Consider the following 21,526-nt stretch of genomic DNA (forward strand, 5'->3'; position numbering starts at 1 on the left):
AAGTTTGCAATACTATCTACTCTTAAAATAGCTTATTTCTACCTGACCCCTTCCTAGTTCACAGTTATTCACCTACAAAAGTTTGTCTCAGTTTGTTTTACTTAAAATGTCTACAATACTTGTCTTTTGAAAAACAGCCTTTTTGACAAAACAAGGGGGTGGCCATGGGAGCAGACTGTGCCCTGGCCTTTGCCTATATGGTGTTGGCACAGTGGGAGAATTCGACAGTGTTTAAATCGGATTTTATGAGAAGTCGGTTCCTGTATGGTCATTTTTTAGATGACATCATTATTATTTGGACTGACAGTAAAGAAAGACTCAAGCAGTTCTTTCTGTACATTAATTCAAGTACAAACGTTTTGAAGTTCACTATGGAAGTGGGAGAAGAGACAGTCCATTATTTAGATGTCACTATTTTCAAGGACAGGGTCCAAGGGAGATTTAGATCCTCCATTTATCAGAAACCCACATATTCCAACTTGCTGCTTCACTTTGATAGCTGCCACCCCCTTCATCAAAAAAAAGTAATTGGTTAAGGGGCAATTGGTGAGATTAGCTTGTATTGCGAATGATGACAATATGTTTATGAATGAATGTTCTATATTAAGGGGGATGTTGGAGAAAAGAGGGTATCCATCTCCCTTTCTCAGGAATATTTTTGATGAGGTCAAAAAGAAAAGACAAGAAGGGCTATTTGTCCCCCTATTGGGGGCTTTGACAATAGTTTAGTGGTCAATAATGGCAATTTGGTAGTCCTGTCGGAGAATAGGGACTTTGAAAAAGCATTGATTTTGCCTTACACTCTTTATTTTGAGCATATAAAAAATATCATTAGTCACAATTGGAACATCTTTAAGATTCAACCCGAATTGATTAAAAAATTAGGAGTAAGGCCGACTATTGTATACAAGAGGGATTTATCCTTTAACTAATTGTTGGAAAGGGCTATAGTCAGGGAAACTAATGTAACCATGAAAAAATGTGGCCAGTCTTCCCAAGTGCAGTTACATACTGGAAGGGACCGAGGCTTACAATAAGAATTGGGGAGTAATTAAGCTTGCCAAAAATGTTATTGTTACAGTGTGGGTGTGGTTTACATGTCTAGGTGTCAACAATGCGACAGGTTCTATATTAGGAAAACCAAAAAGAAACTTAGTAAGAGGATATACCAACATCTTTATGATATACAGAAGGGTGATGAAAAAAAAAACGCCTTGGCCTAGCATATTAAGAAATTCCCCTCACATAGTTTCAAGTTTACAGCTATCGATAAGGCTGACTTAGGACCCAGGGGAGGTCCAGTTGACTTGTACCTTGAATACAAAGAACTGAAGTGGCAACTAAGATGTAATGCCAGTTTTCCCCCAGGACTGAATGAAACAATTTCCATCAGCAGTGTTTTGAGAGTGAAAGCAGAATTAGTGATGTGAAATGTTTAGTTTTTAAGTTATTTTTAACAAGGGCCTATCATATGGCATTGTTGTTATAATGCATTTGCTATACAATTTTTAATTGATTGATACTGATTGGTTAATTTGGTTAGACAGCATGTGATTCTCTGTGATTATTTAAGGACGGTGTCATTTTATTCTTTGTATCTCTGAAAAAATCAGATAAAAAGTACTGATGAAAGCGCTTAGATCATTAGAGGTGTCTCTGTGATTTTACAGGTGTTCATTTCTCTGTTTTTTTTTTTTTTTTTTTTGTTTTTTAAAAGTTTGGGTTGTTGTTGACTTTGATTGAAAGAGAAATCATTAACAACCTTGGATGTTAGAAAAGGACTGGCATGAAGAGAAATTCCTTTTCTCTGAAAAAAAAAGGTGGAACTGCCATGACTGCCTGAAGTTCAGAAACCCTCTTGTTAGAAGTAAGGGATACAACACTGTTTTCATACTACAATGCTTCAAAGAACAACAGACTGCAGGCTCAAAAGTGTCAATTTTTCAGCAACAAAATCAGGGTCCCAAGAAGGAGGAATATGCTTTCTTGGAGGCCTAATATGAAAGACACCCTTCAAAATTTGTTAACTTCAAGTCTAGAAGTAAAGGGTGGATTCAAAGGCAGACAAGCATAAATCGCTGACAAGTGAGCTTTGACAGATGAGTCTGCCAGGCCAGAACTGAACAGCTCACGCAAATAAGAAAGAATCACAGGAATATCCATAGAAAGAAATTGCAAGTAAAGGTTGTGACACAAAATAGAAAATCTCCTCCCTTTAGCTAAACAGGATTTTGTAGTGAGTTTTTTGTCCTCCTGCAAAACCCAAAGCATCCCCCAGAAAATTTGCACTTAAATGCAATCAAAACCCTATCACCCATAGAGTCAATTGTAGGGTGAGTAACTGAGGGTGAATGTGAGATTCCTTGTCCTGTGTCAGATGATCCATGCTGTGAGGTAACTTGTGGTGATTACCCCTAGCCAGATGAAATAGAAGGGAGAACCAGTGCTATCTAGGTTAAAAGGGAGTCTTCAGCAAGATTTTGGCCTGTCTCACATGATGTTGTGCAGGACTTAAGATAACAGAGGAAGATTGGGTTAGGCATACAGAAACATCACCTTCCGGGAAAAAGACTGTAGTGCGATTTCGGAGTATATTAAGTAACAGAAGTGTATCCGGTAAAGTGAAACACATTTTTGCAGGGGGGCCCACACCCCTGCTACGTATACAGTATATACTAACTCTGAGATATTTCCTTATCCCTACTGTACCGTGTGTTGGTTAACTGATTTCCGTGAAAGTGCACTTTCGCTGAAGTGGGTCTCGGCTTTCTGCTGTTTGAAACAGTGTATTTCGAATGACAGAAGTAGACCCATATATATATATATATATATATATATATATATATATATATATACACATTAATACTTATAAATGTAAGAATATGCCACAACATTTAGTTCAAGAAGCAGTTAGTGTCAAAACATGAATGGATAAATGGAATTATGCTTAGCAGAGTTTTATGGATAAGATATAGCCATAATGACTGAGACTGCTCATGCTACAGGAATAGCAGGACATCATTATATCGAGAGGTATGAAGACATTAGAAGGGGCAAGTAAGAAGGGACTTGGTCCCTTTAAAACCGGCCTTACAGAGGAGGCGTGTTTTTTATTAATGCTTGATTGGTTATTTCAAATGTTGTATCATTAACTGTGGTATATTTAAATAAGTGGTTTGAACCTTTTAAATTGTCTGAAGAAGGGTGTTATCCCGAAAGCGCTAACCTCTGGATTTTATTGTGTTTTATTAAACGAAGATTATACAGCAGTGCCCTGCCTTTCTTTTGTTTGCTGAAGTAAGAAGGGTTGCAAGAAAATATACTATGAGGAGAAAATAGAGAAAAGCTATGAGTGGCATGCAGATGGAAGAGGATTAGAAAGGAAAAGAATTGTGAGAGAGGTGCAAAGAAAAGAGGGAAGTAGGATGAATGAGAGGCCAGAAGTAAAGGGGATGACAAGATGACATAAAGGATGAAATAGGAATAAAGTGGTGTGTGAGAGAGCTGCAGGGTCGTACTTTCCAAGTCAGACGACATAGTACTCTGGAACAGAACTCGGGGAAATGGTCTGTTTAGAGTGAGGCAAAAAGATTTACTTGATTAGTACCCCACTGATGTACAATATCCAGAAAATCCTCCCTGTAAAGCATCCATTTGAGAGCATTTGGCCTGGACCTGCTCAAACTGTCTGCCACTAGGTTGTGCTCTGAGGGAATGTAAACTTCCTGAAGAGTCAGTTGATGGGTGATAGCAAAATTCCATACCTGAAAAGCTAGCCTGAAAAAAAGGTAAGATTTTGCGCTCCCTTACTTGTTTATGTACCACATAACCATGATGTTGTCTATGAAAATTCTTAAAGGACCTGGAACCAAAAGGAAGTGCAAAAGCATGAAGAGACAGAATCAAAGCTCCAGTTTCTTTTATGTTGATATGGTCTGCTTGTTGCTGGGAAGACCAAACTCCCTGCACTCTATTGTCATTAGAAGAGGCTCCCCAACCATGATTAGAAGCATTTGTGTTCAGGTCCTTAGTGGGATGAGGAACCTGAAAAGGCAGGCCAGTGTTCAAAAAATGGGATGAATCCACCAGATGTTGAATGGAGTGGTTTCTTTGAAACCTACTCTTAAGGCACAACCACTTCCTCATTAGATACAACTGTTGCATTTTTTTATGATTTATTTACTAAGATATTTGTAATAATATAGTGATCATGGCTTTTGCTATATATACATCTTTGTATGAACAATATTCATATATTTTATATTTTTAGTATTACCATATTGTCTCTTTAAGCAACGTTCTTGTATTATTTTTGAAACATTAACCTGAATGGATTAGTTCAATCGATGTCAGGATTTGGGTCTGAAGACACGCCCACTACATTTAATTACATGGAACCACTACACTGAATGGACTTATGCTGTTTCCCTACTTTTTTTAATGATCATGTGCATTTTAATTCTATGGCAATATCAGAAGGGCTACTTTGTGATAGCAGATCATTTTTACAATTTTGTAAGTAAAGTTTTTGCTAAAACTGAGAATGAATTGTTGGATGACACTGCCAAAGCTGTTTATATCTTACGATGTTTTAGAGTAAATTTTACGTTTTTAGGGTATTTAAATGTTTAGATGGTTGACTGTAAGTAGGTCTGATGAAACAGTTTGTAACTGTGAAAACACTCACCTTTTTATTAAATACTGTGCACCACTCTTACTTGGTGTTATTTTGAGTTATTTGTGGACACCTTATTGTTGCCATGGTAGTTGTTGGATTTGTTTCATCTCTTAGAAAAAGTAGAGGTCCAGAAAGCAGAAGAAGGAACAGATAATCTTGGGAGGGATTCAAAGCCATAAACCCCTTGAAAAGACCCCGAGTGACGTCCTGCCACTCTTTGTGTGAATCCTTAGTTACTGGAGCCAAATGTTTGGTTTTCTGTTACGTTTTCAAAGGAGCATCATGCCTAACAAAATTAGGTAAACACCCCAATGGGGCACTTAGACTGGAATGCTCGGTAGCTGTATACATGCAATGTACTACTGCAGACTGAAATGTAAAAGTGGCATTTGGACTGGCAGCAAAGGCATTCTGAGGATTAGGCACTCATGCGTCATTTAGATAACTTTGGACATAAGACATGCATGTGATGTATGGAACCTGAAAGGAGTTAAGGCTTTGGTATCCTGGCAGGACATTCAGTTATGCTTAACAGGATATAACATTTGTAATGAATACTGCAAAAGTGATAGGGAAGGTCATCTTGTATTACATTACCAACCACATTATAAAACATTAAGGAGTCACACATGTAGTAAAAGTAAAAGAAGTTGCAGTGGTACAGCGGTAGCATTGTTGCCTCACAGCAAGAGGTTCTCCTGTTCGATTCTTGGCTGGAGTGCCTTCTGTGTGGAGTCTGCATGTCCTCCCCATGGTCGCATGGCCTCCGAAAGACATGCGTGAATGGGTGTGCCTTCGCTGAAGGTTGGGCATCGGGCTGGCAACTCAGCACCATAAAAATCTACTGCCAATCATTAGCAGACCGGAGTTCCGCTGTGGTGACCCCTAACCAGGAAAAGCCGAAAAGACAAACAACAGGTAGTAAAAGTAAAACTGAGTTGATGGGGTAACAAATACCAAGAGTATCACTATTAGAGCTAACCAGAAGCCATGGCTCACCCCGAAGGTATATGAGCTTCTGAAGGAGAGAAATCCAGCTTACAGGGCTGAGGACAAGGTGTAGCAAGAGGTAATTTGAGCAAGGGTATACAGGAGAATAAGAGGGAGTATGGCAGAATGGTGCAGAGCAACTTTGAAGACGTAAAGGATGGAAGGAGACTGTGGCAAGGCATACAGGAGATCACTGATGAGAAAATTAGGTCAGCACAGTGTGAGGACAGGATTGAATTCCTGGACAGTTTGAACATCTTCTTTGGTAGAGTCAAGGAAAGAAACAACAGGTTGGCACTACAGCTACCCGCTAATGGGAAGGATGTAGTACTCAGCCTTGGCACAGAGGAGGTAAGAAGAGAGCTAAGGAGAGTGAACCCCAGGAAGTCTGCTGGCCTGGACAACATACTGGGCAAGGTGTTAACAGACTGTGCTAATCAACTATGCACACTGCTCAAGGAAATATTTAACATCTCTCTTGCCATGGCAAAAGTACCCTCATGCTACAAGGAAACTAACATCATCTCACTACCTAAGAAAACATTCCCTTCAGCCCTAACAACTACAGACCAGTCACTCTGACATCCACTGTTATGAAATGTTTTGAGCGGCTGATCAAAATGCATCTTTCATCAGATCTACCTCCTGATTTTGATCCTCTGCAGTTTGCGTACAGGGCTAACCAATCCACAGCTAATGCCATATCAGTAGCACTACACATCTTCCTTGAGTATTTAGAGGGCAAAGACAACTATGTGAAGATGCTGTTCATAGACTTCAGCTCTGCATTCAATACAGTGATACCAATGCAGCTGATAGAAAAACTGACACAATTAGGAATCGTAAACATCTCTGTAACTGGATCCTGGACTTTCTGACTGAGAGACCACAGAGGGTGCATTCAGATAAGAACACATAAAATGTATCAAAATTAACACTGGGGTTCCACAGGGATCTGTTCTCAGCCCATTGTTATTCACCCTCCTAACCCACGACTGCTGTGCTAAGCACATGTTCAACCATACCATCAAGTTTGCTGATGACACCACAGTTGTGGGGCTCATCACAAAGGAGAATGAAAGGGCGTACAGAGAGGAAGTGGCATCTGTGTTTCATTGGTGCAAGGGGAACAACCTTGACCTGAATGTAAGCAAGACCAAACAAATTATCATCGACTTCAGGAAAAGGAGAACAAACCACCCCACACTCAGGATCAATGGTGAGACTATAAAGAGGATTAACAGTGCAAAATTCCTGGGTGTTCACACATCAGAGGATCTCTCATGGTCAGGGTCATTAAAGTGCACTAATGCCTTCACTTTTTAGGAAGGCTAAAAAATGCTAAGTTTCCTCCTTATACTCTCCACCTTCTACAGAGGTGCAATAGTGAGCATCCTCACCTGCAAATTCACAATGTGGTTTGGAAGCTGCACAGTTACATAAAGGAAGACACTACAAAGAGTAGTGAGGGTTGCAGAGAAGATAACAGGTACCAGTCTTCCATCAATGCGACATCTTTATTCTGCAAGAAGCATCTAAAAGGCCACCAAAATAATACAGGACAATTGGGCATGAGATGAGCAGCATCCGCTGCAGGACTACAAGATTCAATAACAATTTCTACCCTACAGTGACTAGACTTCTGAACTTCATCTCTAGTCCCAGGGGTCTGGATACATAAGTCAATTTTTATTTATTTCTGCAATATATGCTTACAAATATTCCAAGTAAGTACAACATTTATTTATTATATCCATAGTCAGTATTATTTAACCTACTCAAGTGCAATATTAGACAAATAAATCAGGAATAGTTCAATCTGTAGTGTGTTTTGTATTACTTTAAATAGGGTAGTTAATTTAACTCAGGGGAGGGTATTCTTTTCATATATGACTGTTGGTAGATGTCTCTGCTCTTCCTTGCCTGTGTTGGGAGTAGTATTTTATTTGTTAGCTATGTTTATTTATCTACTTCTATGTATTGTTTCACTTTCCTTTATAATCTCAAGAATTGAGCTGATGCACAAAATTTTGTTTAGGCTACACTTGTGTAGTTCTAAATGACAATAAAGTTGACTTTGACTACATGAAATGTTGTCCCTCAAAAACTGCATATCATGGCTTACATGATGCATACCTAGCTACAACTATATATGCACGTTCAAGGTTTTGCACTTCTTTCTTTTTTCTGTTTTGTCCATTCATTTTTATATAAACTGATTGCTTCAATGTCTACAACTCCAGGTACCTGGAATGCCTTTTTGAGCTCTATTTTCAAAAGAAACCCAGCTACACCAATCAGTGTTTTAGACAGCATCTTGTTCTTCATCCTTATAGAAGTACTTCACAATGATTAAAGCTATGAACTACATATGTAGTTTCATCTTGAAATTTGGATATGAATCCTTCAGGCTCTATCTGCAGACTGGGTAGCTCAGCAAGTGAAAGGTAAACCAATGCACCCAGAATGTCACTTTGTTTTCCAGACTGTAAGGATTTGGGGGACTTGATGAGTTGATTTTATACATGTACTGTGCAGTATCTTAACAAAGCTTGAAGATCTATTTGAGTCATAGATGGGAGTAGTATAGTTCATTTAGGTGAGCCAATACAAAGCTATTCTCTGCCATTCCATGCAGGATATGATGACACTTTACAAATCCAGCTCCAGACAAGTGACAAGTGGAGTACCTCAGGGTTCAGTCCTGAGACCGGTCTTGTTTGGCATCTACTTCTCTGAAGTACAGGCCAACCCTAAGGGACTCTGGCTAACAAAGTTCGCAGATGACTGGAAACTGAGAGCCATTATTGAATCCCCAAATGATGTGGATATTCTACAAAAGAGCCTTATAGAAACAGATGCTTTGTGCTAGATTCTTGGGCTCAAGCTCAATGTCCAGAAATGTATAGTTATCCTCTTTGGGAAAAAACATGTACCCGTGAATTACTGCATAGGTGGCAATACACTAAACACCAAAAGTGTGATAAGAGACTTAGGGACACGGGTGGATAGTGGTCTCACCTTCGATAACCACATTGCCACAACAGTCAAGAAATCCTTCTATGTGGCACACCTCATCTCTAAGGGCTTTTCAACAGAAAAAAGGAGGTTATTGTGCCACTGTACTCATCCCTCATTAGAACCATTATAGAATACAACACCCTGTTTGTTATGTACCTCTCAAGGCATCTGCAACAACTGGAAAGGCCGCAGAAATACCTCACTAAAAGAATCACAGGCCTAAAGCAGATGCCCTATGCTGAGCATCTAAAAAAACTCGACCTATACTCTGTCGCAAATCATCTACTCAGAGGCGATCTCTGCTTAACATACCAGGCCATGTCAAACCCAAAGCTGTTGGACATGATACACTTAAAGAAATCCCAATCCCTCAGAGACACATGCTCCAGGAATCTAAACCTTGTCATCACAATGAACAAAACATGCTGGAGGGATAGGTTCCTGACCCAGAGACTTCCCAGACTCTGGAATAGACTGTCCATACATGTCAAGCAGAGCGCCTCTCTGGCCTTCTTCAAAAGGAACCTTGATTGGATGGGAGATAGGAAATTCACCCCGGGGATCACGTCAGTGGACCTGCTAGACTGGGGTCCAGGGAAGTAAATACTGTGGAAAGAAATAGCCAGGGAATTGTTATGGCTAGGCTTGTATAGGCCCTAGGGCCGATAGCCTAGTACCAACCTATGAACCCTGACTTTAATCTATGGCTGTGATCCAAGTGCTGAGGTGGGAAATGACAGTTGCATGTATCCTGTTTTAGATTACTGGCTGCAAATAGTGCCTTACTAGTTCTCTATTATATTTGTAGTAATATTTCTCATTTTTAATGCATAGTTTGCAAGGTTGCATTACGCATTTTTTCACTCATTTATTATCTCACTTGAACAGATTGCATTAGTGTTCCTTTGTCATCATAGGGGTGTGATTCTTTTTGTACAGACTGAAATACCACTCAGCCTTTGTTGCCTTGTTTTTGTATTATGCTCATGTGATTTGATTTGAATTCATTTGACTTTATTCATTGTGTATGTTTATAATAATAAATTACAATTACAAGAAAGTCACTGGAGACAGGAAGATATGCCTTTCGGTTATTATGAGATTAACACCTTTAAAATAAATGTTCTTTATGACATGCATATCTATTAAACACGATCTTTGTGCTAAAACTGCATTCTGCATATTATGTTAATGATTAATATTCAGTGTTCGAACGTTCAGTACTGTGACCTCTAGACTATAACTATATCTATATCTATATATATCTATATATATCTATATCAATCTATCTATATATATATATATATATATATATATATATATATATATATATATATACAGATTGATATCTGTATATATCTATATATGTAGAGATATAGATATCCCTCTGTATATTTATATTTACATCTCTCTCTCTCTCTCTCTCTATATATATATATATATATATATATATATATATATATATGTACATATATATATATATATATATATATATAAAAATAAATATACATACATGCCTATTTATACACACACACACACACACACACACACACAGACACACACACACAAACATATATATATATATATATATATACACACATATATATATATATATATATATATATATATATATATATATATATATATACATATATACATGTGTGTATGTGGGTTCCTGTCATTTCATCTAATGTCTGTTTGGTCTATGAGTGGGAGGGATGGTGATTAATGTCAAAGGTACGGATAGCTAAACAGTGAAAATAGTTTGTCAAGAAAGGTGAGTCGGGTTGGAAGGCATAAGAGCATTTGTGCATGTGTGATAGGGTTAGGGTCAGAGATAGATGAAGGGATAGGTTTTATACGTTTGTGTGCCAGTGTGTGCATTTTACGGTTAGGGTAAGGGTTAGGTTAGGGGATGTAGTGCTGTTACTATGTATATGTGCATGTTTGTGTGCTTGAGTGCATCTTTTTCTGTCTCTATCTTTTGTAACTTTGAGATTTATGACGTTATATATTTTCTGTGTGCTCGAACTTTTAAATGTCATTTTTTCATTGCTACATTAAGAACATTCAAACATTTAGAGGAGAAGCATGTACATACATATATATATATATATATATATATATATATATATATATATATATATATATATATATATATATATATTAGGGTATTACAGATAGTGAATATAAATAAGAAAGGGGGGAATAATAAGAACTATTTAGAATCTATTGAACTATGTTGGATCTTTAAACTACGAGCACATTTAGAACCAGGCTTAAATCAATTTGTCAGCATTAAGCCGGTGTTAGTTGCCCGTAAATATTAAGCTATTTAATAAATACTACATTTAATAATTTCTACATTAATTTATTTATTATTTTCTTTAGGTTTTATATATATATTTTTATTACATATTTATTATATGTATTATATTTGATTTATGCATAACTCATGTATCATATTATATTAAGCTTTAGTATCTGTTAGCACAATGTTTTGTCATGAATAGCCTAGGCTAGCAGCATGCTCAATTAGCTGTTTTAATGTTTAACAGTTACTATGGTTATTTGAATTACCTGATTTATTTTGAGTATTGCTTGATTGATTCTAATTAAAGTGAATTAGTTAGTATATTTAAGAACTGTACACCAATTGGTAAAGTGAAATCTGAAGAAGCGTGCATTGTTCAGCACGTGAAAGCGCTCATTTCATTTAATAAAATCTTAGAACTTTTATGTATGCAGTAGTGGTGGTCTCGTCCTGTATTCTCGCTATTGTTTGTTTTTTTTCCTGGAATTGGGACCTCTGGAAAGCAGCCGTACCTTGTTTTATCTTATTGCCTTTACTTTTTGGCATCAACAGCTATCACACTATGGAAACTCTGAATACATCTAATGTGGAACTGGACTATAATCCTGAACCTATAAATTTAAACCAGAAATGGAATAATATTGTCGAACCTGGCAACAATCCTTTGCTCACCTTGGAGCTACATCCACCGTCATTGCCATCTACAACAGGTACTGTGATCAGTTTAAATGAATTCAATGACTTGAGTAGAGAGTTGGAAAATAATTTATACAAATTACAAAGACTCATTTGGCAGAGGAGGCACATGGAAGCCAGCCTACACTTCCAGATTGTCCCTCGAGGCATGAGAGCCTTATGTATGCCAAAATATGGTGATAGTCACCCAGAGTTACACAAAAGATGGCAAAAACTGAATTTAGAGCTAAGCAACAATTACATGAAGCTGTTGATTGATTATTTTTCACCCACTGAAGCTGAGCTCATATGGAAGGTAGAGGCTTTGAATAAAGATCTACGGGCTCGCTTCAAGGGTACATTATATGAAAGGAAATTAGAAAATCTATATGCTCAAGGAGCTATTTATAGTGATAAGTTGCAACAGATAAAATATCAAAAGTTGCAGCGGGACTATAGAGATTTCTCTACAGGACAAGTCTTTGTTTGGCCGAAGTATAATCAAACGAATAGTCAAACAACTCTCAATGCCAAACATATAGACAATCATAATTTTAACCCAGATAACAATATCAGGGTTATGGACAATGCAGTACCAAACACTAAAGAAGTTGCTTGTAGTAATAATACAATTGGATTTGGTTTATCTACTGCACCTTTAAATGACAGCTTGCCATTAACTTTCACTTCTTCGGCAGCTACTCCACCACCCAATCAGCAGACGCTAGTTGAATAACAGGTGGATAATGCTTTGGGAGCAAAGCCAAAGGTTCAGGACAAGGGTTTAGGAAGTTTTTTACCGTATCCAGTGAAGCTACGCGAACCCTTCAGAAACAGATCACACAGTCGGGAACGGAGGAAGCGGAAGTTTTCAGGAGATCCCAGACCAATGAGCGAAGAATGAGGAACTAAACCAATCAGTTTTTAATATTTCCAGATTTGAACTTACTGAAACTGATTATTCATTACTAAACAAAGGTTTATCTTTCATACCGTCACAAGGTAGTGACTTGAGTGAATTATTGACAGATCTGCGCATATTTGGGCGCTCAATTGCACTCAAATTGATGTTTAATAATGACAACACCACGCAATGTATAAATAGATTTAAACCCAAAAGTTCCTTTGTTCCTGTTTTTCCAGGTAATGTGGATTGTTTCATGCAATTATGTGAGAATGATTTTTATGCCTATTTTAGGAGACATGAACACAAATGTATTTATTTTAACTTGAATAAGGAACAGCAGACTTCTTTATTCAATCTCTCCCATAACATTGATCTGACTATAAAGCCAGCTGATAAGGGGGGTTGTATGGTATTACTTAATACTGATGATTACCATGCATCCATGATGGATATGTTGCAAGATACTAACACATATCTGAAAGTTGATTCCGAGTATCTGGTTAAACTTGTTAAGAGAGTGTATGATGACCTTTCTGATTTGTTAATGTGTAGACAAGTCACGCATGAATTATACGAGTATTATTTGGTTGATTTTCCACTGATACCTTATATAAAAGGCTTGCCGAAGATTCATAAGGGTATCTTACCCCCCCCAATGAGACCCATAGTGGTAGGAGAAGGTTTGGTCACTGAAAGAATCTCCAGTTACCTGGAAAGTTTGCTGGGACCGATAGTGAGAAATATATCTGTCATTCTTAAAGATAGTTATCAACTGATCAATGAATTAAATACCTGGTCTAATGATGTCGGCTGCCTATCTTCTTGTATATTAGTAACCCTAGATGTGAATAATTTGTTCAGATCTATTCCTAATGATTTCAGTATAGAAGCCATAAGGGAATATTTGTGTACATTAGATAGTTTTAATAATGAACAAGTTATTTTGATTTGCACACTTTTAGAACTTGTATTATCTAATAATGTATTCCTTTACAGAGACATGTTGTATGCACAGAAGAGGGGGGGTCGCTATGGGGACCCCATGTGCAAATTCATATGCAAATCTGGTAGTACATCATTGGGAGAGAAGTTTTATGTTTGACAGCTCATACTATAAGAATGTTTTATTATACAGAAGATTCGTTGATGACATCCTATTTTTTTGGAAAGGCAGTATAGAAGAACTGTATGCTTTTATTAATTATTTAGAATCAACCACTGATTTTTTAAGATTTTCCTTTGATTTTTCACCTAATAAAATGGATTGTTTAGGTATAAGCATAATAAAAGATAGTCAGAGCAATATTTCTACGGCTTTATACAGAAAGCCTTGTTGGAAAAATGCACTACTGCACTTTAGTAGCATGCATCCTAGGTTTGTTTTTTCTAATATAGTGAAGGGACAATATCTTAGAATTATCAGGACCTGCACAGATGCTTTAATTAAGCAATAACAACTTGATTTCATGCATGTTTTGTTGTTGGATAGAGATTATCCTGACTCCATGTTAAGCAGAATTAAAGAATCTGTTTTGAATGTCTCTGAACACAGAGGCAATAATATTAAAGGAGTCACTAGTTATAGAGGAGATAGGATGAATATAGGCAAAGATGCCAAGATAACGTTCATAACTAGATATACTAATGACAATAAGAATATCACAGACATTATTAAGAAGAACTGGCAGGTACTTATTGGTGACCCCAAGTTTCAGAATATAGTAGGTAGTATTCCTTGCTTTACATATAGAAACAGTTAGAATCTGAGAAGGATCCTATGTATTGAACACTTTCAAAATGAAGTTAATAGTCATACTATTAGAAATAAAAATAGGCTAGGCACATTTCCTTGCAATAAATGTAACGTGCAAATTTATTTTGAAGGAACAGAATTTTACCCATTCTGTTATCAATTATAGATTTATACCAAAATTTCATGCTAGCTGCGAAGATGAAAATCTTATTTATCTGGCAACTTGCATATATTGTTCAGTATTTTATGTAGGTATGACTTCCAGAAAGTTAAAAGATAGGATGTACGATCATTTATATGATATAAGAAGAAATAATCAAATGAATGCCCTAGCAAAACATATAAATAATTATCCAGATCACACTTTTGAATTTAGGGTATTACAGATAGTGAATAAAAATAAGAGAGGGGGGAATAATAAGAACTATTTAGAATCTATTGAACTATGTTGGATCTTTAAACTATGAGCACATTTAGAACCAGGCTTAAATCAATTTGTCAGCATTAAGCCGGTGTTAGTTGCCCGTAAATATTAAGCTATTTAATAAATACTACATTTAATAATTTCTACATGAATTTATTTATTATTTTCTTTAGGTTTTATATATATATTTTTATTACATATTTATTATATGTATTATATTTGATTTATGCATAACTCATGTATCATATTATATTAAGCTTTAGTATCTGCTAGCACAATGTTTTGTCATGAATAGCCTATGTTAGCAGCATGCTCAATTAGCTGTTTTAATGTTTAACAGTTACTATGGTTATTTGAATTACCTGATTTATTTTGAGTATTGCTTGATTGATTCTAATTAAAGTGAATTAGTTAGTATATTTAAGAACTGTATACCAATTGGTAAAGTGAAATCTGAAGAAGCGTGCAATGTTCAGCACGTGAAAGCGCTCATTTCTTTTAATAAAATCTTGGAACTTTTATGTATGCAGTAGTGGTGGTCTCGTCATGTATTCTCGCTATTGTTTGTTTTTTTTTCCTGGAATTGGGACCTCTGGAAAGCAGCCGTACCTTGTTTTATCACATATATATATATATATATATATATATATATATATATATATATATGTAGATATAGATATAAATATATTTATATACATATATTTATACACTTATATTTGTGTGTGTGTGTGTGTATATATATCTATATATATCTATGTATTGTGTAGAAAGATAGATACATATGTCTATATATACACATATAAACAGCTTTGTAGTAGGACTGGTACTCTCTGAAGTTATGTCACTTTTCATACACATTGTACAAATGCACAATATGATTTAGTCAAGGCACAAGTTTTACAAGCCTAAAACTAAAAAACTTGTAATCTTTTGTAAATGGCGTCACCATATGCTTCATCACCTTGTTTTAATTTTTTTTACCCGTTGTATGTAAAAAATACTAACCAGGCATATTTTAAGACAGTACCTTTTCAATTCTACAGTGAGGACATTAAAATACACCAGATATATAAAGCTTGTACTGGCTTATGTAAATAATTTCTATTTATGGGCATGTCAAATATCAAAGGAGTATGAAAGTACTTAAAAAGGATACAAGCTAAAAGAATAAAAAATGAGGATTAGAACATGGTTTGAACTGGCACTTCTTTTTCTGTCTTTCTGTACTTACATTTGTAGTGTAATAATTCTTTATTGTTGGTATTTATGGCTAAATAACATTAAACACACTGCATTTTGTAGCACAGCATAATAGAACCAAGAGAACTCACGGCTAGTTTTATAATTTAGTCCAACTATGTTAAAGAGAACATTTTGCAAGGCGTCTTCTCAAAAACTTTACACAACGTATTTGGTACACCCACTTCCCACTATCCTGGGTAGTGGCTGGAGCCATCATATCAACTCAGTGAACAACTGAATGATGAAAACTGAAAAGTCATGGTGTGGGCATTTTAAGAAATCTGAGGCAGGAAGTAACTTATTGCAGCCTCACATATGATTAATGGTGTCAGAGTCACAGCTCAGACTTGTAACTTCACAGATCAGCAAACTGTCAGGGTCAGAGTAGCCGCAGTGCATACTAACTGAAGGAGGTGCAATAACAGATGGTTATTTATTTCCTTGCAGTGCTGTAATCGCTTCAGTAAAACAAAAGTATAACTCAGATAATTTAATATTAAGAATTAATTTTCTGCAACTATGATGCAGAATTCATATACTGTTTTACATATCTGATTAGAATGCATTACTTCCAAAACAAGAAATGATTTACAGACAGCAGTTCATAAAAGTACATAATGTATACCTGTAAGAAAATATACATCTCAGATACACTCCTGGTGATGGCAGTACAGAACTTGTCAATTTAAACTGGAACAACATTACACATAAGCACAGAGTAAAAGTACATTTTTATAATACCTCGGCAAACTGTACACTCAGAATATACCCAAGGTGCTCTGCTTCCAGACAGCTGGCATACACAGCAGTGCTACAAAGGTGCTATAGTGTCCTTAATGCACAGTAAAATGTATTGAAATCAATTAAAAGACTGCAGTATATACAGACATAAAGTAATCAGCCATATAAAACACAAAACAAAATATCAGTCATGATTTCATCAGGTCAATATAGACCTACTATGGCTTAGAACAGTATTTTGTGATATGATCTCAGTGAAAATAAATGAATTAGGATTTATAGTGGATATGCAATACATTTTTTCCATTATTATCTTTTTTCAGTAGTTTGACTCTGTTTCTGCTATAGTGGATTAGTAAAGTCTGATTCTGAAAAAAGAAAGGAAATTGATTAGGAAAAGATGTTCATTTAATGGCATAAGAACATGGAAACATAAAGTTCTATCAATTTTGCTTAATGCATATGAGCATACACGACAACGCTTCTTTATTGTACATGTGCAGGTCTTAAAAATATTGTTATATTTCCACCATTTAAGTGCTATGAGACACTTAAAATACTTAGAAGTTACTTCTTTATTTTTTCTTTTTATTTACAGTAGAGAGTCGATTACCCGAACTAATTGGGACCTAAGGTAGTTTGGATAATCAAACTGCTCAGATAATCAACCATACACTGAACTGGATAAAAAAAATGGAAAAATGCTGTTTTTTCTGAGTGCTTTTCAACCATTCAGTGATTCCAGTGGACAATAAAAAATATTTTTCACACACAAGCAGGCTACAAGCTCAAATAAAAAAACACACACATACACACACACACACACACACACACACACACACTTACACAGGCGAATACATATAACATTTACATATTCAGACTTTATGATTTTTCCTACCCAAAAGCTTTGGAAGGCTGTGTTTGGATAACTGAGATTTCTGATAATCAATGTTCAGATAATCGACTCTCTACTGTATCTCATGTTGTTTTAAGCCTATGTCTATTTTCTGGGAGTCTAGTGGTCCTAATTATACTGACAGAAGGAAAGTTGGCCTTGCCACCAGGAAATTCACACACTCATCCTTTGTGTGTGTGTGTGTGTGTGTGTGTGTGTGTGTGTGTGTGCGTGCGTGCATGCGTGTGTGTGTGTGTGTGTGTGTGTGTGTGTGTGTGTGTGTGTGTGCGTGCGTGCGTGTGTGTGTGTGCGTGCGTGTGTGTGTGTGTGCGTGTGTGTGCGTGTGTGTGCATGTGTGTGTGTGCGTGCGTGCGTGCGTGCATGCGTGTGTGTGTGTGTGTGTGTGTGTGTGTGTGTGTGTGTGTGCGTGTGTGTGTGTGCATCTGAGTGTATGCGGTTTTTTTTTAATCCCCTTTCTTTCATTCAGACAGCTGTACCAGTATTGAAACAGAATCTAACAATATTACATTCTACCCCTGATCGAATACTTGCAAATTTCATTGGGGCCAGCAAGGATCCTCAGTATGTGGGATGACCTGGGGGATCATGCTGTTAAACATATTACATTTTTGGGGCTTATCCATTTTACTTTCCAAACATCTATGGAACTAATGATATGCCCAAGGGGAGGGTGTGCAGTAGGGACATATGGCATATTTCACCCCCTCTGCAGTATCTTAGTCATGCTTCCACCCTATTCCTCTCTTCCAGCATAGCTTCCAATGCACGTCTCCAGCCTCCACCAGAGATCAACACAGGAGATGCTCACAGGTTCAGTCATCCTCCCCAGAATGGTAAAGCTCATCCCGCCCTACCACTCTATCAATCGCCTAAACTGCTAATCGAACCCAGGTCAGCTGGGCCACAGTCAGGGTTTTATCCATCTATGTTAGTGGAGTGGCTAGTGCATAGTTCATTTATATGTTGTTCTTTATTTGCTTACTTCAGTAAATGAATCACATGCTTGCTGAACAGTTTTTCAGGTTGGCGATTTAATGTAGTCAGTAGCAAACATCTTTACTAAGAGACATAGACCATATTACATTTATATAAAAGACAATAAACCATAGCATAAAAAGAGTCAAAGAATTGAAAAAAGATAACAATGGAAAAAATGAATTACAATCTCAGTTGCAAGCATTATACATTCCAAACTGTGCCGACACAACTGTAGCTGCAAACATTATACATTGCTTTTAACATATCCAGTCATTGTTAGTCAACCATTACATAGCTCATTCAAATCTTGCCTTCTTTTAAACCTTGTTCATCCTCTGCATATTTTGATCCCACAGTCCTCATTTTTTTATTATGCAATTTGCTCCTACCCTTTTCTAAAGAGCCCAGTTTCAGTTGTTTTAACAGTTACTATCTACACTACTTCTAGTAAAATTGGTTTATACTTTGATTTCCATTTTCTAGTAACTGCTTTTTTGTCCGCCGCCATAATTAGACTCAGCAAGGCCTTACTATATCTAGACAATTCTTAGTTTGTATCATAGATCAAAAAATCATTTCCCTAGTCACTCCAACTTGTCCACCCAGCATCTCCAACAGAGCAGTCTGCAGGGAATCTTTAAAGTCTACGAACTCATTACACTCCCAGAAAATATGTTCCCAGTTACCACTTTCTGCCTCATCACACCTCCAACATTTGCTGTCTACTTAAGGAAAAATTATTTGAAGTCTGCTTGGGGTATAAAAATACCTATGTCCAGGCAAAGATCCGAAATCTTCTAGATTTTGTTGCATATTTGGGAGACATACATATATCCCCCTATTGTTTCTTTGTTAATTGCTTATCTAATCACTCTTCCCAGTCACTCCTAACCTCCTCAGATTGATTCTTATAGTTATCATACTGTATTTTGTATGCTGTACTAATTATTTCTTTCTTAATGGCAACTTCTGTTTTATATTCTAATAAAAACTCTACCAGTGCTGGCCTTTTGTTTAGGATGCCCTATTTCTTTCTCTTTGCCTATACTCTGATATCAATCCTACAGACTCATAAGTCTCACTAGTCTTATACGTAAAGCCATGGAAAGAATTATCATGGAGATGTACTGATGGATGTTGTACCCAGTATTAAAGACTGCTGTGATCAGTGTCGTTACTCATATGTGCTAAGCTGAAACTAGGTGCACAGATATGAAGTTAATGGAATCTACAAACAGTTTTCTACCTCTTCCTTTGTACCATAGACTGTAGACATCTGGATTCTGCTCCTACCAATTCCACCTTTTATAACCATTTGATTCATTCTAGAGGCAAGAGCTATGGTAGTGAAAAACATAATATTCTGTCATCATCAGAACAACTGTACATAGTTAACTATTCTGTTTTGTTTCCTGTTGTTATTTTTTGTTCTAGGCCCCAACTGTTATGCTAAAATGGTTTACACTTTATGGAGTTTATATAGAACGTTCTTTAAATAAAACAATGTTTGCCTTGGTGCAGAAACATATAATAAAAAGAACTGTATTTAAATAGTGACACACTCTGTTATGACATATATATCTACATGAGTCTAGGACTATTCACTGAAACACATTTCACTGAAAGTTATATATGGCCTTTTCCACACTGTAGTGCGACCCTGGAGTTAGAATATATAGCAAGGGGGGGGGTGTGGGTGGCATAGCCCCCACATAATTTGGATATATATTAAGTTTAGAAAAGAGTAATTTATTGAAATTGTAAGTATCCATGTGTATAGTTTAAAATATTTAAAATAGGTGGGGGGGCTATGCCCCCCACCCCCACCCCAGTTTTCAGTATTTTGAGCTTTAGGATTTTGGTCTCAGTATTTTGAGTTTAGGGATTTTGAAAGTCAGTATTCTGAAGTGGACCCATATATACACATATAGGTTTACCTTTACAAAGGCAAAAGACAATCGTGCGATTGCTCATATGAGCGAATTGTAACTTCGAAAAACAAAACGGAGACACTTTCCAATGTTCAAAAATCAGCAAATCAAAATGCAAATTCAATGATTTTCGAACATAAATGTTGAAAAAAAATGTAATGAAGTGTAAAGCAGGGGGGAAAGCCACCCTGCACCCCCCACACCACCTCTACTTTAATATTCTAACTCTGAGATCGCACTACAGTGGGAAAAGGGACAATTTTCCGATCCCCACTATAGAGCAATCCGCCACAAAATGATGAATCTGCAATGAGCGAATGTCATTGTGCATTCGCTCATTGCACATTCGACATTTGCAAACTTTGCAAATGTCCTTTTGAACATTTGCTGTTCGCCCATGTGCAAAACACACACATGAAGGTAAACCACACACACACACACACACACATATATATATATATATATATATATATATATATATATATGGGTCCACTACAGAATCCCGAAAGCTCATAATCCCGAAGCCCAAAATCCTGAGACCAAAATCCCAAAATTCAAAATCCCGAAGCCCAAAAATCCTGAAACTCAAAATCTTGAAAACACAAAATGGACATACTGACGTCATTGTGGCTTTGCTATTGTTAGCCCTGTGGTGTTAGGTCATGCGTTGGGTTCAGGTAAGTGTGCGGTTGGTTTTATGCTAGGGTTAGGGGCGGTTTAAGTGAGTTAGGGTTAGGGCGCAGGTTAGGCATGTATGCAATAGTGACAAATATTGGGGTTGGGGCGGTTTAAGTGAGTTAGGGTTAGGGCGCGGGTCAGGTGAGTGTGCGATAGTGATGGACCTTAGGGTTAGGGTTAGGGTCAGGGTCAGTTGGTAGATATTAGTGTCTTTATAGTGACATATTAGCATTATTTGTGTTTTCAGGATTTTGAGTTTCAGGATTTTGGGCTTTTGG

The 21,526-nt window shown here is 36.7% G+C and overlaps 1 protein-coding gene across 9 annotated transcripts in view; it reads right to left on the reverse strand.

The window, feature by feature from the left end:
• Positions 1 to 21,526, reverse strand: part of FGR (FGR proto-oncogene, Src family tyrosine kinase) — a 2,305,304-nt gene that overhangs the window by 1,939,942 nt on the left and 343,836 nt on the right. The gene's annotated exons all lie outside the window — the stretch shown is intronic.

This window comes from Protopterus annectens, chromosome 1.part1 (genome assembly GCF_019279795.1).
Source record: "Protopterus annectens isolate FY-2018-M chromosome 1.part1, PAN1.0, whole genome shotgun sequence".
In the NCBI taxonomy this organism is placed as follows: Eukaryota; Metazoa; Chordata; order Ceratodontiformes; family Protopteridae; genus Protopterus; species Protopterus annectens.